At 39.7% G+C, this 12155-nt stretch overlaps 1 pseudogene; it reads right to left on the bottom strand.

Moving 5' to 3' along the window:
• LOC102852828 overlaps nucleotides 1-8584 on the bottom strand; it is a 26467-nt pseudogene extending 17883 nt beyond the window's left edge.
• Between the last annotated feature and the right edge of the window lie 3571 nt (nucleotides 8585-12155).

Raw genomic sequence — 12155 nt, 5'->3', positions numbered from 1 at the left:
CCCCCTGCAGCTCCTAACCCCTAGGTCAGCAGAGCTCCTTAACTGTGTAAAGAAGGTTCTGTTAAAAAGTGACTAATCAGACAGAAATCAATAGATTACACATGCCCATGTAGCATAAAGCTTTCAGATTTGGAACAATGAGTGAATGCAAATATAACTTTTCTATAAACTTTTGTTAAAACCACAATTGGAATTAAAATTTTATTTAAAAAACCATATTCTTTGGGAATGTTTATTAGTTTTCTATTGCTTATGTAATGCTTAGATAATTCAAGATACTCTGCCTATTTCAAAACGCTTCAAAATTCAGACAAAAAAAGTTATCTTTGAGACATTATTACTATTCTTACCGCTGACTTCCCTTTGTTCACTAAAATTCATGTCTGTTCTACATGCAAAACACATTCACCCCTTCTCAACATCCTCCAAAATCTCAACTTACTAGAGCATCAATTCCAAGGCTGAAGTAAATTTCATGAATTTTAAAAGTCATCATCTAAATAATCTAACTTAGAAATAGACGACACTCTGGATATAATCATGCTGATGTAAGATTCTCTTCCAGTTCTCAAAATGTAAAAGACTAGATAGAAGTTAGCAGTTATCCAGGTCAAAAGGAAATAAAATGGAAGGGAAGAGAATCTACCGGTACCAATTGACTTTGAAATTCAACCAGGCTAACAACATTAGGTTCCACTGTCTTTGAAGAATTCTTTTTTTTTCCAGAAGGATTTCTTCTTGACCATCTTGGTGAGCAGCTCTCCCCTTGGAGTAATTATTTTCTTTTATTAAAGTTAGAATGTGTTTTCAGTTAAGTGGTGTTAACAAACCACTTCCTGTTTCTAGAATTTTGATGTCAGACAACCTTCTTTCATTTCTTCCTCTCTCTGTCCCCATTAGTCCAAGCTAGCAATATTTCTGCTGATTTTAAAGTTCTTGAGACTCTTGTGTGTTTCCTTTCTATGCCATGAGGATTCACTCCATTAGATTAGAGACTCCACCCAAGAAAGTTCTGATATAGTACTATATATATTTTTGATTTCTGCTGAGATGATTCAGAGGATTGATTAGTCACTCCTTTATCTCTTCAAAGAGCTCTCTGTGTGACTGACTCTTCTCACATTTTGATGCTTCTGTTGTTGTTTTGTGCTGTTGAATTGCTTGAGACCCATAGAAACCCTATGTACAACAGCCCTATACACTGCTCTATCCTGTGCCAATCTTACTGTCTCTGACATACCTATCCTCATTACCCCAGTCACTGAAGCAAACCATCTCACTGAGGGTCTTCCTCTCTTGTGCTGTCCCTCCATGCTTCCAAGCATGACATCCCTCTATGAGAACTGGTCCCTCCTTGCAATATGTCCGAAGAATGTCAGATGGAGCTTCAGAATTCTTGCCGAAGGAGCAGCCTGGTTTCACCCTCTCAAGGATGAACTTGTTTGTTTTCCTAACCACCCATGGTCTATTCAATAGTCTTCCCCAGCACCACAGCTCAAAGGCATTAGTTCTTCTATTAACCCTAGTCAGTCATTGTCCAGTTTTCTGATGCATAGCAAGTAATTGCAAAGACCATGGCCTGAATCAGGAACACCTTAGTCACTATCAAAAAGGTTTTCAGCCACTCCTTGGACTTTCTTTCTGGAGTGCACTGACAGTAGATATCCTAATTCTAGCATATCTTTAAATTTGAGTACTCTGAGAAATTCCCAAAATATCAAGTCAGTTTTTTTCTTAACAATTTGTGCTATGCTGCATCTCTTTTTGATTACAGAGCCATTGGTTACAAAGGAAGAAGTTCAAGGTGAGAAAAAAGAAGGCCCTAGGAATAGAAGGGATACCAATTGACATGCTTCAGCTAATTGATGCGACCCTGGACATGCTCATCTTTCTGTGCTAGAAAGTTTGGAGGACAGCCGCCTGGCTAACTGAACAGGAAGAGCTCTATATTCGCTTCATTCCCAAGAAAGGTGATCTAACAGAATGTGAAAATTGTTGAACAATAGCATTAATATCACATGCAAGCAAGATACTGAGGATCTTTTCAAAACAGCTGAAATAATACATTGTTAGGGAACTGTTAGAACTTCAGCTGAGTTTAGAAGAGACTCTGGCACCAGGGATATCATTGCTGATGTCAGATCAACCCTGACTGAAAATAGAGAATACCTGCTAAATGTCTATCTGTGTTTTATTAACTATGCAAAGACATTTGACTGTGTAGATCACAACAAATTATTTTTAACAATAAGAAATACTCATATGAAATCTATACATAAAACAAGAACCAATTGTCCAAACCAAACAAGGGAACATTAGGTATTAAAATCAGGAAGCATGTGTGCTAAGGTTGTATCCTTTCTCCATACTAATTCAATCTGTATGCTGAGTAAGTTATTTGAGAGGGCTGGACTCTGTGAAGAAGAATGTGGCATCAGGATTGGAGGAAGAATCTTCAACAACCTGTGTTATGCGGATGACAGAACCTTGCTTGCTGGTAGTGAGGAGGACTTGAAGTACTTACTGCAGAAGGTGAAGGCCCTTTCATTTTATAGAACATCAGGCTAAAAATTAAAATTAAGTGACTGGTCAGTGATAGAGCTAGGATTTGAAAACAATCTGTCTATGTTGAACAAATTTGTGCTTTTTTAAAAAAATACTAAACACTTTCTCAGAAAGAAAAACAAACAACAAACAAATAAACAAACAAAAAAAAACCCAACCAAGTTCAAGCTGAAGCTGAGAAAAAATAAACCAAATCCAGGGGGAAACAAAATATAACTTTGAGTCTATTCCACCTGAATTTCAGAACCATCTCAAGGACAGGTATGAGGCCTTGAACACGAATGAGTGAAGACCAGATGAGTTGTGGGAGGATATCATTCAAGAAGAGTGCAAACATTCATTACAAAGACAGAAGAGGAAGAAAAGACTAAAATGGATGTCAGAAGAAACTCTGAATATTGCACTGGAGCATAGAGAAGCCAAGGCACAAGGAAGAATTCAAGATACTAAAGAGCTGAACAGAAGATTTCAAAAGGCAGTGCAGGATGACAAAGTAAAATATTACAATGAAATGTGCCAGGAGGTGGAGTCAGAAAATCAAAAGGGCTGAACTCGCTCAGCATTTCGTAAGCTCAAGGAACTGAAGAACAAATTCAAACAAGTTGCTATAATCAAGAATTCTTTAGGCAGAATATTAAATGATCCAGGAAGTATTAAAAGAAGATGGAAAGAATATACTGAGTCATTGTACCGAAAGGAATTGGCAGACACAAGAGAATTTCATGAAATAACATATGAGCAAGAGCCTATGGTGATGAAGGAAGTAGTTCAAGCTGCTTTGAAGGAAATAGCAAATAATAAGGCCCCGGGAATAGATAGTATACCAATCAGCTAAGAGATGCTGCCCTGGACATGCTCACTAAGTTGTGTCAAGAAATGTGGAGGGGAAAAAAAAAAAAAAGGAAAAAAAAAAAAGAAATGTGGAGAACCACCACTTGGCCAACTGACTGGAAGAGATCTGTATTTGTTCCTATCCCAAAGAAAGGTGACCCAGCAGAGTGTGGAAACTATAGAACAATCTCACTGATTTCACATGCAAGCAAGATTCTACTGAAGATTATCCAAAAACAACTGGAACAGCACATCAGCAGAGAACTGCCAGAAGTCCAGGCTGGGTTTAGAAGGGGTCGTGGTACTAGGGATATTGTAGCTAATGTTAGATGGATCTTGGCTGAAAACAGAGAGTACCAGAGGAATGTCTATCTGTGCTTCATTGATTATGCTAAGGCGTTTGACTGTGTGGACCATAACAAACTGTGGCTGACTCTGAGAAGAATGGGAATCCCAGAACACTTGATCGTGCTAATGTGAAACCGATACTTGAATCAAGAGGCATTCATCAGAACAGAGCAAGGAAACACTGCATAGTTCAAAATTGGGAAGGGCGTTTGCCAGGGATGTGTCCTGTTCTCCATCCCTTTTCAACCTGTATGCAGAACAGATCATCTGGGAGGCTGGGCTCTAAAAGGAGAAATGTGGCATCAGGATTGGTGGAAGATCTATCAACAATCTATCTGCATTATGCAGATGACACAACCCTGCTTGCTGAAACTGAGGAGGATCTGAAGCACTTGCTGTAGAGGGTCAAGGACTGCAGCCTACAATATGGATTGAGGCTCAATGTCAAGAAGACAAAGATTCTCACCACTGGACCAATTGGCAGCATCAGGATGGATGATGAATAGATTGAGATTTTTCACAGCTTTAATCTGCTTGGCTCCACAGTCAATGCTTTTGGCACCAGCAGCCAGGAAATTAAAAGACGTATTGTGATGGGGAAGTCTGCTGTTAGGGACCTCTCTAAAGTACTGAAGAGCAACAATGTCTCTCTGGAGACTAAGGTGCGTCTGATACAGGCCATGGTCTTTGCAATCACATGGGTCAGAGAGTTGGAGAATGACTAGGGAGGATAGAAGGAGAATTGATGCCTTTGAGCTTTGGTGTTGGAGAAGAGTTTTGAGGGTACCATGAACTGCTAAGAAAACAGTTTCATCTTGGAGAGGGTTAAACTGGGCTGCTCCTTCGAGGCCCTCTAGAAGACGGATTGATTCGGTGACTGGGGTGATTGGGATGAGTGTGTCGGAGACAATGAGATTGGCACAGGACAGAACAGAGTTTAGGGCTGTTGTACATAGGGTCGCTATGAGTCGCAAGCGACTTGATGGCACTTAACAACAACAACAAACTCTGCCATAGAGCCTCAGTGAGATCCTCCGTTGGGTTTCTGAGGATGTACATTTTAAAGGAAGGTCCATCTGTCTTTCTCCCACACAGCTGCTAGTGGATTTGAGCCTCTGGAGACATCCAGCCTTTCAATCAGCATCATAATATGCTACAGACTAGGCCACCAGTGCTCCTTACTAAGTCACTGTGTGTGTGTGTGTGTGTCAGAAAATGACCCATAGCTGACCCTCAAGTGGTTTTTTAGAGTCAGTTAATCACACAGGAGGAGATAATCTTTCTGGAAAATTGTCTAAAATATAAGGCAACATATGGGTACAGGAAACATATGAGAAAGATTCAGAGTGCTAAAATAAAAGACGCTTCTCTTCTGCACCAACAGCACTAAACCCCCTCACCTCTGGTCTCCATCACCTCCACTGCTGAGGAGTTGATGCTGTCTGAGCTTCCCTCTCTCCAGAGGAGAACTGTGTTCCACAGGGTTTTCGTTGGCTACGTTTTCACCATTTATACCATCTAGGGACTTCATTTAGAGGGAAGATACAACTTTTGCACATTAAGCAGGTCTTTTTTGTTTCTTGCTTCTGTTGCTATGGAAGAAGATAAGCAGGAAGGAACGTATTGATTTTATCCAGGGCAAATGGTCTAATGGCATTTTGCTTGAAAGGAATTCTACTTCCCAAATTTCCCAAGGCAAGAGGTCACTAATGACTACAAGATCACAGTAATGTGGGGAGCTCTTGGCTTGTGTACAAAGTGTGGTTACTTACATAATAATTCCCTAGAATGTAATAATATAATATGTAATAAAATAGATTTATTTAAACCAATTTATTTTTCTCTATCCTACAGTCTCAAATTATAAGATTTTTTCACATATGTTTTTAAGCAGGAAATGACTAAGCTTTGAAGAATCATATTGAACATAGTGAAATGCCAGTAGGTGGCTTGTACATCTGTATTGCATGTGATAGACATTAAATTAGAACAGATTTTAACAAAAGTAATTTATACTAAATTATCATTTCTGGTCAAATATATGAAACATTTAACATAGCAACATAAAGAACTTGACTTCTTACGGGTAATTACTGGTGTCTAATTTAAGGACTGTCATTAAAATAGGTACAGCTAACCATATGGTAACCAACAGAGTTGCATTTGGACTGAAGGGTCGTTGCTTTTTCTTCTAGTGAGGAATTACTTACAAAAGGCATGCAGATGACCAAACTTCAATTTTCATTACAGAAAGTAAAAAAAGAGATGGGGCCTTGTGTTTTGAAAAGTGTCATATCAAAAAGGGGAAGCTTTGGGTGAGTATTTGTAGGTTAGACTAAGAGCATGGGGAAGGGCTCATGGTTAGTAATATTAGCAAAGAAATACAGGGTTATCTTAGAAATGGAGGTATTATGCAAATCAGAAGACAAGCACAGCTGGTCTTTAAGAGGAAGCATGTCCAGGTGAGCGTCTGCTACAGCTTCAACATTATGGCCACGTGTGGCAGGATGTGTATTCATAGCTGCTCTCTCTGGAAGGTCACACAGCTCTCCTCTTTTTGCTTCTCCACGTACATGGTGCCTGAATTCTCTTGCAGATAACTTAAAACAGGAATTGTTTATAACATTAAATGCATTAGGAAAGAACACTTGGGGCTGCCTGTAGTAGCAGAATTCTGGGGCAGTCTATATAGGGAATGCCTGAACCTTGTAGTAAATGATTTAAACTTCCTTGATTTAAGCTTCCTTGATCTGAATTGTTGTTAGGCGCCACTGAGTTCAACTACTACAACTCACAGATCTAAGCCTTGCTCTATTCTGCACCGCCCTCACAATTTCTGACATGCTTGAGCCCATTGTTACAATCAGTGTGTCAATCCATCTTGTTGAGAATTTTTCTCTCTTTCTCTGATCTTCCACTTTTTCCAGAATAATGGGGTTACTCCCCAAAGATTACCCCCCCTCAACAACATGCCCAAAGTATAGGAGACACAATATTCACCAACTTTTGCCCCTGAGGAAAATCCTGGTTGCTATTAATCCAAGAAAGATTATTTTTTGGCAGTCCATGAAATATTCAATACTCTTCTCCAACACCACAACTCAAAGGTCTCAAATCTTTTGTCATCTGAACAAATATTTTGTTATAAGAGGAGGGGAGTAGTTTTATTCAGTATAATGTGTGAAAAGGAAAAGAAAGTGGGAAAATGTGAAAGTTTGTGTTCAGGACAAACTTAGCAGTATTGTTTTCTCCTTCCTGTCTACTGCTGTGTTGTTATGTGCCATCGAGTTTCCTGCAACTCATAGCGACCCTATGCACAATAGCTCTGAATTTTGCTCTATCCTGAGCCAGTCTTACTGTCTTGGACACATCTACCTCCACTACCCAAGTCTCTGTGTCAATCCATCTCATCCTGTGTGTTCCTCTCCTGAGTTGTCCCTCCACCCTTCAAAGCAAGGACTGGTCCCTCTTGGCAATATGTCCAAAGTATGTCAGACGAAGCTTCAAAATGCTTGCCTCCAAGGAGCAACTTTGTTTCATCCTCTCCGGGACAAACCTGTTTGTTCTCTTGGAAGCCCATGGAATGTTCAACTCTTCCTCAGCACCACAGCTCAAAGGCATTGATTCTTCTTCTGTCATCCGAAGTCATCGTCCAACTCTGCATAGCAAGGAATTGCTAAGACCATGGTTTGGATAAGGCACACACTAGTATCTAGGCTGACATCATTGTTCTTTAGCACTCTGAAGAGGTCCCTGAGATCAGATTTTCCCAATGCAATTTGTCTTTTAATTTCCCAACTGCTGGTTCCAAGACCGTTGATTGAGAAACTGAGCAAGCTGAAATTGTGAACAATCTCAAATCTCTCCTCCATCTGTCATGGTGTTGCCAATTGGCCTAGAAGTGAGAATATTTGTTCTTTGCTATGGAGACTATTTATTGCTTAATTGTGGAAAAACATACATTTTGACACAAACCCAAATGGTCTTTATTAATGCACAAGATTCTTGCAAATAGATAAAACTGAAGTAGCACATTTTAAGAAGACTTAAAAAATTTATTTTCTTTTATTATTTTGTGTGTGTGTGCCGTCAAGTCAGGTCTGACTGGTATGGGAGGAGATTGCAGAGATTGCACCTTCTTTTCCAGCAGATCATCTGGTGGATTTGAACCTCATACCTCTGGAATTGCTGGAAGGTGTTTTTTTTTTTTTTTTAAATCAATAGAAGGTGATCTATGATTCAGAAGATTTTTTTGTAGCAATAGGCACCAAGTGGGGTTGGGGTGTTTATTATGTTAATTAAAATGCTCCTGTTGTTAAGAGCCCTATTGTTTCAAAGGACAGTGGTCCTTTCCAGATTCTAAAGTCTATCAAACATTTTAGAGAAATTTCCTGAAATAGCTCTTGGACAGTTTGAAAGCTCTGAGAAAAGACTGAGGTTTTATGATGGCGTCTGCAGGCGATGTAGTTTGTGCTAATCATGTGCATTCTGTTTTAAATGTGAAAGTCGAACCTACTGTTTCAGTGCTACACATTAGTTGGAAGATTAGGAAAAACCCCTACATTTTGGGGAAAAATACAACAATGCAAAGTATTCATCTTTAAAGTTTTTTTAATATTTTATAGACTCAACTCTTAGCTATTCAGTGCTGGATTAATAGAAATACCACAAGCAAATGACTTTAGCAAATAGAAATTTATTCTCTTTCAGTTTAGTAGGCTTTTTAACTGCTAAGTGCCTTCAGTCAGTTCTGAATCATAACAACACTGTGTACAATGAGATTAACATACCTTGCCCGGTCCCACACTGTCCTCCCAATCTCGGCTATGCTGAACTCCATTGCTATCTCACTCTGTCAGTCCACCTTGTTGACAGTTCCTTTTTTTTTTTCACTGACCGAAGCATGATGTCTTTTCTCAAGTACTGGTTCCCATCTTATAACATGACAAAAAGTATGTGCAATGAAATCTCACCACCTTTGTCTAGCTAAGGAACATTCTTACTGTACTTCTTTCAAATAGATTTGGTAGTTGTTTTTTTTGTTGTTGGTTTTTTTGTTTTTTTTTTTTTTTTTTAGTCTGTAGAGCAATGATGTCAGCCTGGAGACTAAGGTCTGCCTGACTGAGGCTATAGTCTTTGCAATTACTTGCTATGCATCAGAAAGCTGCACAATGTCTAGGGATGATAGAAAGAGAATTGAGGCCTTTGAGCTATGGTGCTGGAGAAGAGTATTGAATATATTTGGGCTGCTAGGAAAACAAACAGGTTTGTCCTAGAGAGGGTGAAACCAGCATGCTCCTTGGAGGCAAGAATGCTGAAGCTTCATCAGACATACTTTGGGCATGTTGCTAGGAGGGACCAGTCCTTGGAGAGAAATGTCAAGCTTGGGAGGGTGGAGGGACAGTGCAGGAGAGGAAGACCCTTGATGAGGTGGATTGATTCAGTGATTGGGGTGATGGGAATAGATTGGCACAGGATAGAGCAGACTTTAGAGCTGTTGTACATAGGGTTGTTATGAGTCACAAACAACTCAACTGCACATAACAGCAGCAACAACAACAACAACAACAACAATGTTTTCAATATGCTTCACCAACTCTACAGTTCAAAAAGCATTAGTTCTCCCTACATCTACCTTATTCATTGTCCAACTGGTAGCTTAGTGAAGAAGCCCTGGTGGCGTATGTAACATGTCAGGCTGTTAAGCAGATGATATTTCTGGTTCAGATTCACAAGTAGCTCTGCAGGAGAAGGATGAGCAATTTCAGAAAGATTTGTCAGAAATCTGTTAAAGGGCCACCATGAATCAGCATAGACTCAACAGCAGTAGATTCCAACAACAACTTATTGTTATCAAATTAGAATTGACTTATAAGCTGATCTTGCTGTGGATTTTTCAAAGGCTGTAAATCACATAGAAGGAGATTGCCTCTCTTTCCCTCATGAAGTAGCTGGTAGGATTTGAACCAATCAACTATGGATTGGAAGTGTAACTCCTGTCCCACAAGGCCACCAGATTAATAGACTAGAAGTCTGACTGCAGGCTTCTAGCTCTAGGGGATGGCTTTTTCCTCTCTGTTGGCACTGAGGGGAGGTCCTTATCTCTCTTCAGCATCTATTGTCTTGGAATTCCTTGGAGATATTCATATATCCTGGCATCAATTTTTTCCTGAATTTAGGAAGACTGCCAAAGACCCTAGTTCCAAAGGACACATTACGACCTTTGCCATTTGTTTCTCTTTCTTTTTATTTCCTGTAGGACCTAGAGACTTGGGAAAACATAGGCATGGCATAATTAAAGGGACTCATCTCTAAAATTTAGAGAAAACTCTAACATCTCAATAGAAAAAGACAAATAATTGAAGGGTGGAGGGAGGGAAGGAAAGTAGAAGGATCCATTGTGAAAAACAATGTATTTGAACTTTATGAACTTTGTATGGAACCAGTGTAAAATAAAATTAAAAATTTAAAAAAAGAAAAACAACCCAAATGCAAACTGGGCAGACCATGAAGAGATACTTTACCAAAGAAGACATCCAGAGGACTAACAAGTACTGAAGAATTATTCAAGATCATTAGCCAGGTTCTTTTTTCCTCATTGCTGTCTGGTTGGAACAGACTCCTAGCTAGCCTTCTACTGGGGTTCTGAAGCTGTAAACCTCGTAGGATGAGATGGCTCACCTTTATCCTTTGGAACTGCTGATGGACTTAAACTTCCAAAGAACACAGCCTTGGCTTTGAAATGAAACTCCTTATGAAGGACTATGCCACTGGGGTTCTCTCATAACCCTTCCCCCCCCTTTTTGTTCTTAGTTGTTACCCTGCCAACTATGACTCATAGCAACCCTATGAACAATAGATCAAAACCTTTTCCTGTACTACACCATTCTCAGTATCTTGTTCCAGTCATTGTATCAGTCCATTTCATTGTGGATTTTCCTCTCTGCTCCACCTTTCCCAGCATAACAGGCCCAAAGTATGTGAGATGAAGTTTCATCATCCATGCCTCTAGGCAGCACCCTAAGAAGGTTGACTGCTCTTCTTTCGAGACTATTTGTCTATTCTTTTGGCCCTCCACGTCCATGCTCTTTGCTAGTACCACAGTACTGCAAACTCACAGATAAGTGCCGTTCCCATAAAAGCCTACTATAAAGCAAACATGCAAGTTATGAGGAATAGAAAGTAAGATTTTGAGTGTGGGGTAGGTAGTATATCTGCCAGTTCAGCAGAAGTTTGGAATTGGGGTGCCCAATCAAGTCAGAATTTCAAGTTTGAGTGGTGACTAAGATCCCCAAGTTTGAGAGAGGTCTTGAGTATCATACCTTGTGATCTGTGGTATTTCTAGGGTTTGTAAAAGGGTAGGACACCCAACCTGAGGCAGATACAAATGAAAATAACTATGAGATAACATCTCACCCTGACAACAATGGTAATTTTCAATAAAACAACAACAAATTCTAGGGAGATGTGGAGCCCTCATATTCTGCTGATGGGAAAGTAAAATAGGGCCACCACTATGGAATGTCGTTTGATGCTTCTTTAAAAAGTGGAAAATGGAAATATCATTTGATCCAGCAATCCTACTATTAGGTAGATATTCTAAAGAAATTAGTTGTGATAGGAATAAATATATTCACATCAATGTTTGCAGCAGCATTATTTACAGTAACAGAGTTTAAACAACCCAAGTGCCCAATAAGAGACTAATGGTTAAAGAAATTATTAGACATTCATACAATGAAGTACTATGAAACACTAAAGAACAATTGTTGTTGTTGTTAAGTGCCGTTGAGTCACAGGCGACTCATAGCGACCCTATGAAGGAGAGTCCTCGACGCTTGGGTGCCTTTCATCCTCTCTGCAGGTTCATAGGGTTTCCGGAGGCAAGCTATTATGGAAGTGGATGCCACTCATCCTTCCAAGCTTGTTTCCATCGGAGAGCTCCACCCCACTCTCTGTCCGCATTGGGTAACCAGCATTAACACATTTGACACATCAGTGTCACAGTGTTCAGCCTCACAGCAACCACAAGTGACCATGGTATGGTAACTTGTACACCAGGGCTATACGACCTAGAGGAATGTCTGAACAAAAACAATGAAAGACAGTCCTGAGGGGCGCGGGTTAAAAGTCACCCACCTTTGGCTTGGTAGCATTACCTTCTGTCCACTGGGCCAGCTGATCTCTCTCTCTAAAAGAACAATAGAGAATTAAAAAAACAAAACAAAACACCGCATATCATGGATTAATCTATAGGACATTATGCCAAGTGAAATAAGTTCTTCATAAAAGACAAATGTTGTATAAGATCACTATTATAAAAAGCTAAAGAAAGGTTTATATATACAATAATTCTTGGATAGTTACCCGGGATAGAAGAGGAGGGAGAAAGGAGTAAAAGTCAGTAAATA

This window comes from Elephantulus edwardii, unplaced genomic scaffold (assembly GCF_000299155.1).
Source record: "Elephantulus edwardii isolate Elephantulus edwardi_28Jun2011 unplaced genomic scaffold, EleEdw1.0 scaffold00010, whole genome shotgun sequence".
In the NCBI taxonomy this organism is placed as follows: domain Eukaryota; kingdom Metazoa; phylum Chordata; class Mammalia; order Macroscelidea; family Macroscelididae; genus Elephantulus; species Elephantulus edwardii.
The sequence above is the reverse complement of the archived record's forward strand: the minus strand, read 5'-3'. Positions and strand labels throughout refer to the sequence as shown.